This window comes from Phascolarctos cinereus, unplaced genomic scaffold (assembly GCF_003287225.1).
Source record: "Phascolarctos cinereus isolate Bilbo 61053 unplaced genomic scaffold, phaCin_HiC Scaffold_8;HRSCAF=390, whole genome shotgun sequence".
NCBI lineage: Eukaryota > Metazoa > Chordata > Mammalia > Diprotodontia > Phascolarctidae > Phascolarctos > Phascolarctos cinereus.
Window position 1 is genome coordinate 71,551,711 of NW_027556291.1, and position 8,435 is coordinate 71,560,145.

The following is an 8,435-nucleotide window of genomic DNA, read 5'->3' on the forward strand; positions in this document are numbered from 1 at the left end:
ACGTTGAGAAAGATTTTTAAATCTTGTTTCTCTGCCGTTCCTTTAATGCCTTCTTATTGGTAGTCTTTCTGGCAAGATCTGCAGAGCCATTCTATTCTCCTTACCTCTTCTGTCAAACTTGCGATAGATCCACTCTGATCTATTGGTGCTTCAGACATCAGACCTACTCCTTTAGATCCCTTAGCATTATCCAAGTTCATAGCCAATAACTTAAATGCTCAATGTTTTCCTTAAATATACTCCTCCCAATCTCATTGCAACTAAAATTTGTGTCATGACCAGTTGTTTCAGCCTTATACTTCCTTAAGACACCCCCTGTATTTCTTTTCTGCCTGTGTGTCTTTCTACAGTTTCCTTCCTGGCAGTGGTTTTAGGCAGCACTGTCTGTGGCCTATTGCCATACCTTCTCTTCTTCCAGTCTTCCTCGTTGGTTGGAAAGTTTCCCTTTTGAAAAGTTAAAACGTAAACAAAGGATGTGCAATAATGACATATATATTACTTGTGGACAAAACAATGTTGCAAGTTGCTTGACAAAATCACCAATGTCTTCCATTTTGATAGTTTCACAAGCATTAATGCTTTTTAGCAAAATGTACTGCCATGTTAGGGGCCGGTGAATGAGCCTAGTAGTAATTTTAAAATTAAAAGTGATGAATTCTTTACAATCATAACGAATTATATAACTGAAAAATGGAAAATATAAAAATGTACTTTTTTTTTTTTAATTCTGAACCTGTATCTCTTCCCTGGGGAAAAGTGATAGACTTAAAGGGCTAGCTTAGGAATAGGATTATTCTAGGTTGGAGGCCTCAAAGAATATTCTCGTGGATGTTTGAGCTTCACAGAATATTACAGTATTCTAAACTTACTGTAACTATGTCCAATCTGAACCCCAAACTGAACTATGGACACTCACCCCTCAAGGTAGTGATCCTGGCTTATATTTCTTGTCTAAAGTGAAATTGTTCTTTCCGTGTCCTTGTATGGGTATGTCTTACAGCTTAATCCTGTTTCATTTCTGTATGGAGACATTCTCTGCATCAAGGAACCACAGTAAAATTTACATACTGTAATTGGGTACTGGATCAGCCATACATGAGGGGCTCTGTTAACTCAAGGGTAGTCTGTAGACTGTTTTACATTTCCTGTCTACAGGCCACTATTTCTGGGTTGTGCCAAGAACCCCAATGTTAGAGTCAAAGTATTTGTTTTAGGCTGTCCCCACTTCTCAGTACAATGTATTTTTAATGTGGTTCTCTTTCTACTTGTCTTGCTTGATCTGCATTTTGAGAATTGGAAGTGTAGGTAGATAGAACCTTGATAGGTTGCCAAGCAGGAGAAGTAGGAGAGCATTCACTTACATTTGCAGTATGCAGTTTAAGGATATAACTTTCGAACTTGTACTTGCCTTTCCCTTCCTTCCCAGAAGAAATAAACAGTTTTGCCACTCATAGGATAGTTCATCTAAAAAACAAAAAAACCAAAAAACAAATGGGGGCAGCTAGGTGGTGCAGTGAATAGAGCACCAGCCCTAAAGTCAGAAGGACCTGAGTTCAAATCTGATCTCGGACCAAACACTTAACACTTACTAGCTGTGTGACCCTGGGCAAGTCACTTAACCCCAACTACCTTAAAAAACAAAAACATAGGATAGTTCATTTTTCTCTGGTAAAGCAATTCCTGTCTGTAAATGGCTTCTTTGAGAAACTGGACAAGATGATTTTTCTGAAGTGATTTGAGGGTCCAAATACTTAGGTAATCCAACTATTATAAAACATGGACTCTACATTACAATGAGAAAAGTAGGGAGAGGCCAGATGAACTGAGGGAAAGAGCAGAGCAGCACACTGACTATATGGGGGTGGATGATGAGGAAAAGGGGTGTGTGTGTTTAAGGATAGGGTGCTAGAAGATGCCCTCTTCCCTTCCGTGTTGTAGGATGACCTGGAGGCCCAACAGAACGAAGCATGGGCTCACTGCTCCAAACTGGGAAAGTCCAGAGATTCAGTTCTATATCTGGGAATGGAGGCCTAGAGAGGGAAAGGCCTTGACCAGGTCACCCATCCAGGATCTTCTCTTAGACTCAGAAAGCAAAGAGAGGGCAATTGTCTCTGTACTTTCTGGTTCTGCCTAGTCCTGTGAAGAGCTGTCATGGACTAAAGGAGTGGGGTTCCCTCAAATACCCCCGATATTAGGCCTTTCCTTCATTCCTAACACTCCTGTCTACTTCCCATCAGGAGACCGTTATGAGGACATCCCAATCCCAATCTTTAGCCACCAGCCAAGGAGTCCTAGCCCAGTCACATGCCTGATAACTTCTGACTGAGGAAGAATCCCAGCCAACTGCTCCAATAGTATCAGACCAGGCCTGACCAGTCAAAGCAGCAAGAGATGAGACAAGGAGGCCTTCCAATAAAATGTTAAGCTCAGGCCTTGTCTAGTTTTCTTCCTTGGGTAATCAGATTCCTCAAAAGGGCCTCAGCAAATGGAACAGGTGGTCTCTGGGATCTTTTACTCAGGTCTGAACCTGATGCCACACCATCATGAGCTGGCCATCTGGGCATGGTGGAGAGGGGTCTATACATGGAGATAAGCTAGTAAACCCTTCATTTTGCACCTGGAGAAATGGTGCAGGGGGAGTTGATTTCTCTAAGTCACAGACAAAAAGGAGCAGAGTTCTGGCTGAACCCCCAAAAACTCTACTTCAAAATTCAAAAATCTTTCCACCAAACCTTTTAAAAACCAGAGAAAAATAATCCCAGAGAGTTGAGAAAAGAGGGGCAAGGGAACCCTGGGAGTGGGGAACCAGCCCTCAGAAGGGGATGCCCAGGATCTCAAGGACAGGTCAGGGAGACTCCAGGCAAAGAATGAGGAGACACCCAGAACCTGGAGGTCCTCTTTTCCACAGTCCCTTCTCTGAGGGGAACAGTTTGGTGACCTCCACTGGCCTCAGCAAATACCAGAGGGACAAGCAGCAACTGGGGAGGCCAGCCAGCATAGAGGAAAAGGGGCAATGTTGGGGAATAAGTGGTCTGAACCTTTCCCCACACCCGTCTCCTCCCTCAAAGCCAGTCCATCCTGTAGGGAGAAAAACAAGACATATATTTATAAGCAATGATAACATTTATAAAAATTCAGATGATCCCTGACCCTATTTCCTCCCTACCACTCCAGTTCCCTCTATACCTTCTCTACTCCCTGTCTCTCCAAAAGCCTGAAGGAACTGTGAGGCAGTTAATACCCAGAAGAGAGAAGTGTCATGCTGGGTACCTCTGAATGCCCCCTGAACCACAGGGGCAGAGGATGGAAAGGGGACATAGCCATCCAGTTTCTTTCCCTAGGTTCCATCAGCTGGGGGTGGGGTGAGGGCCTCAGTGTCATTTGTGTGTTGGCAGATGTCTACTCAGGGCAGTGAAGCACTGAGAGGCAGGACAGAGGCTTAGAGGTGGCAGGAGATGCTGAATCTTAAGTTTTGAGATGAGGAAGATTGTGATGGGAGCTGGAGGGGGACCTTTGGAGAGAAAGGCAGAAGAGCCTAGGTATCTGGGGTATGGGTAGCAGAGATGCAGACTCTCTTTTCCCCAACTAATTTTGGGAACTTGCCTTCTCCAATGTCAGCCCCTGGAGCAGCCACAGCCATCAGAACAAGAACCATCCCTATGGATAGAGCTAATGGGAGGCAAAGGGGGCCATGAGGCAGCCCCTTTCTGTGACCAATAGGATATTCCTAAGCTTGTAGCTTAGAAAGACTGAGGAAGGGAGGAAAGGGAAGCTGGACAGCATGGTTCCTGGGGCCTGGCCACCTATAGGGTCTCAGTTTGACTGGGTCTGTCATTCTCTGCTGGAGAGCTAAGAAGGACTGCTATGTTTCAAGGTAAATGGAGGGACAGGGACAGGATGATCTGGCTAGGAATCAGTCAGGCCCCAGTTCCCAGGAAGCAGTTCCCCATTTGCCCTCCTGGGAAGGTGTGCTGTGTGGGATTCCAGGCAGGGAGAGTAAGAGGCAGGTATAGGTGTCTCTGAGATGAGAAGTTTCTCTACACTGAAGCACTGAGACAAGGCATGTGGGCCCCTTGGGAGAGTGGGGGGGATGTCATGGAAGATATGGGCAGAAGATGCTCACAGATCCTGGTCCCTCAGTGCTTTGCCTGAAAGAGACAAGGCAGGTAAAGTGTGAATGGGGACAGAAACCTAGACCAAACACCCCATTTCCTAAACTTGGAGAGTAGTATTTCTCTTCTCTGAATCCTTTGGACACCTAAGGCCCTCAAGCTTCCCCAGAAGAGTAAGTTAAAGGCCCTAATGGAATTCTACGTGTGAATCTTTTCCCCCAACAAGACTGATCTCCCCAAGGTCAAGCAAAGGATCAGAGCACTTCTACCCTGGGTCAAAGGTGTCCCCAGACTACCATTATTTGCACAGGATCCTTGGGGCATAGTGGGGCACTTACGTAGCAGAGAGACCCCTGGTCTGGGGTGAGTCTCAGGTGGGAGTATATTGGTGTTCAATAGCTTTGATGGAGGCACACTGCCCTGGAAACCCTTATGCCTACTAAGCCCCATCCCCTCCCTTGCTCCCTACCTTGCCCCTGGTCTAAGGAAACGTTCTGCTGCCAGCAGTGGTGGTGGTAATATGGGGGAAGAGACAGATCCCACTTTGAATGAGGGAAGAGGCCATGGTTTCAGTTTTCTTAGCAGCCCCTCTGAAGCAGACTGTTCCTCAGTATCTTGGATGTGTTCAGAATGTTGAAGGTCACTGACTAGCATCTGTTGATCTGAGAAAGAAGAGGAAGAGAAAGCTGCTTGCCTATGTGTGGGCAGGTAGGCAGGGCAGCGCCCATACCCAGCTCTGCACAAAGAAAGGTAAGAATATTCCCCTTCCATAGCCTCACCTTTGAGATGAGTACAATGACCCCTTAGGGTTCTTGTACCCCTCTCAGGGCTCTCCTTCCCTCACCTGCTTGTTGGCAGGCAGAGCACTTTTCTTGTGGCCCTCAGTGGCACTCATCTTCTGACCTTCAGGTCTGTCCCAGGGAGTAAGGGGATAAGGGAAACAGCTGGTTGATTTCTTGGCCTGTGGAGGAAGAGGACATGTGGGATATGGAATTCTCTTGAAGGAGACTGGGGAGGTGGCTTAGGGGCTGGCTTGAATCCTGCTTTGGAGTCAGAAGGCTGGGACTGTCAAGTGATGGGTGGTGTGCACCTTGGGAGAGAAGAGCACCCATGTCCAAGGAGGCTCAGGATGGGGCACAGTGTAGATGGTCAGACATGGAGATAAAAGAGAACAGGCTAAAGGGACCCAGCAGGGACCTGTCAGAATACTATTAGGAGATACCCTGTTTTCCAGAGCTAAGACCCAGCAAGTAAGCGGTGCCTTGAGCTTGACATAACAGCAATCCTTTGCACTCACCCTCTGAATGAACTCAACCACAGCAAAATCCCAGAATTGTTTCACACCAGCCCCAGGTATTCTCTGAGTTCAGAAAAGCACCTGTAAGACCCATTTTCTGGTCATGAAGCCATGCTATGGATCAAACTTGTCTCACTGTTGCTGTTACCCTTCATTGTGAAGGCTATAGTTCACTGTGTAGCCATTGCTATATGTATTGAGATTTGCCCACACTAAAACAGGTCCTCTACTAGGAGGAACCCAGGCACATGTGTCTAGTTTCGCTCCTTGCTTGCAAGCCATTTCCCTCACTATAGAAAATAAACTTCTGTCTTAGTACCAGACAATTGTTCTTACCTGCTCTGCCTGTTTGGCTACAGTCTCTGCAGGCCAAGAGGTCTAGTCCAGTTGATGTTTAATGGTGTCAGAAGTGGGATTGGCCATTGGACTCTCCAGTCCTCTTGTTTGGTGAGTCCTCTGCCCTTCTCCCTCCTCCAATGCCCAAGCTCCCACCTTGGTCAAGCTCACCATTCTTTGTGAGGAAAACTCCGTCACCCTCCAGTGACCCAATTCATCTCAGTCACTCTGGTAAGGATATCCTTTTGGCACACTCTGTTCCCCTAACCGATTGTTCCTGCCTGGTCTGTTTGGCTCTGGCCTTCACAGGCCAGGAGGCTCTTATCTGCTCTGTTCTGGTTTCAGCACCCTCCCTGCTGCCTCCCCCCACCCCCAAAGGCTGAGAGTGTTTGGTTAGCTGCATGCCATGTTAAACCAGTAAGTGCATGGCTTGCTATGGACTGTGATTGTGCACCTTATTAGAACTATTTGTGTCTGTTTGTATCTGTCTTGTTATTTTGCATGTGTTTGTGTATTGGTAAAATGTAAAATGTCTTTGTTGTGTTTTTGTTGTTTGTGTATTGTTACCCTGAAAGATTCTAAAAAAAGAAAATGCAGCCAGCCAGAAAAATTTCTAAGAGCTGTAGCCAAAGAGATTAGAACACTGGGAAAGATTAATGAACTTTTGTACTTGAAGCAAATTGTCCCAGTAAACAGGACTGACTCACACTTTAGGCTTCCTGTGTGAGAGTAGGTTATAAGAAAAGAGAAAAAGAAAAGAAAAGAAAACCTGCAAAACACTTTTTTTCCTGTCATTTCAACATTGGCCAAGTTGAAATTACAGAATTAAAGTCAGATAATCAAAATTTGTAGAACTGCCAAAAATATCTTGATAAAATTTGGGTTTGGAGATTGATCCTTTTACGATTGCAGGGGAGAACTCCTGAGATTTGGAGTGATTCTAGGAACTCACTCCTTTCTGAAATAGTGAGTTCTGGGCTACCACTCAGGAGAATTTATTTTAAGAAAAAATAAGTATTAAATTCTATAAAACTTAAAAGTAGATGGCACAAGTAGTAGTAGTAGTAGTAGTAGTAGTAGTAGTAGTAGTAGTAGTAGTAGTAGTAGTAGTAGTAGTTGTAGTAGTAGTAGTTTGCTATAATAGCAAATCTTCATCTTGGTTATTATAAAAGTATATAGGGTAGTTTAAAGATGTAACTTCAGCATATTAATGATGAGTCAACTATCAGATATTTGCTGTATGTCTGAAGGCCCAGAATATGAGTAGTTTTAATTTTTAAGTAAAGGAAAAACGTTAATTAGCTGTTAGGGAAACATAGGTAAAGATGTTCAAGCCCTAAGCTGTGGTTAGTGAAATTTTGCTATTTAAGGTAAAAATTCCTGGGACTGAGAATAACTATTGTTTTGAACTTTGATTACAGGGATAGTTGTCTGAATTGCCATGAAACCAGTAGTAGGAATTGGCATGTGCTGCAGTCTGGGAACTGCTAAAGGTGGATGGATGCCTATGCCTGGGGAAAGTTTTGGGGATGACCTTGGCATGGCCTAAGACAGACTCCTCCTGACTTTATTTACCCATTGTATAATTTCCTTTCTTAAATGGAAATTTCCTCACCTTGCTTTTAACATGCTGTGACTACATGATTGGCTGTCAGATGTGACTCATGCCTAGAATCAAAGCTAAGGGAGTTTTCCCCCCTGTCGTTGTTATATGACATTGTTATAACTATGTCTATCCTTCTCCTTTTATAGAAAATTTCTATAATCAAGAAGTTTTCTAAGTACAATACTAAATCCATTAAATAACAGATGGATATTGGAACATCTCTGAGTCACTACAATAGGATGCAAGTATTAACACCTTACAGTTTTAACCTATATTTGCGGTCAAATTATAATATAGGGATGCCATACTCCTAAGGGGGTTAGACAATTAGACAAAGTAATAAGACAATGATGTAATGTAAAACATTTTCTAAATAAATAGAACAGTAAATTTTGAGAAAGCAACGGGATTAGACTGTTCTAAGAACTATATGCGTATGCATATGATTTGCTTCCATATTTATCTGTCAGGGAAATTCAGGATTTGAGTATGTTTTATTAATAAGTTCTCAAAATTAGATTAAGGAGTTTACACATAAATTGAAAGTGAAATTTTTTTCCCCATTTTTAAAGTATCTGTCTGATAATTTTACAAGGCAAAACAGTTCATTTTATGGTTGGACCCTCATAAGTTTTTAAACACAATTTAGGTAAAGACAGAAATAGAAAATGGTATATAAACTGAAATTCTCCGAAGTTTCAAGGTTGAAGAACCAAATTTACTAAATTATATTAAGTCATAATTATCTAGGAACCTCTATATTTAGAACCACAGAAGCAGAATCCCCTTTAGAGCTGTTCTGAGAATAAAGACTATTGTCCAAGTAAATATATCTAGGGACCAGAAAACTGCATGAGACATCTAGGGCTCAAAATGTGCTGATTAAATGGATATTGGGAATGGGTCACTAGAATACAAGAAGACTTGATGTTAATGTTCATGTTTAAATTTTCTTCGTTACCTTGGGGATGTGTGAATCTCCCTTCTCAAAACTAGTACATTGTGAGCCCTCTAAGTAGTCTGATTTGTAACCTGACATTAATGAAACCTGACTTAATGTAATTGTGATTATGAATTTGTGAAA

General features: G+C 43.2%; 1 long non-coding RNA gene across 1 annotated transcript; it reads right to left on the reverse strand.

Annotated features, from left to right (window-relative positions):
• Positions 1 to 1,374: 1,374 nt before the first annotated feature.
• LOC110203776 (uncharacterized) lies at positions 1,375 to 5,149 on the reverse strand. Its single transcript, XR_002323082.2, has 3 exons — positions 4,892 to 5,149; positions 4,582 to 4,774; positions 1,375 to 1,464 (listed from the first exon to the last, which is right to left on the reverse strand). It is a non-coding gene; the product is annotated as an uncharacterized LOC110203776 (long non-coding RNA).
• Positions 5,150 to 8,435: the final 3,286 nt, after the last annotated feature.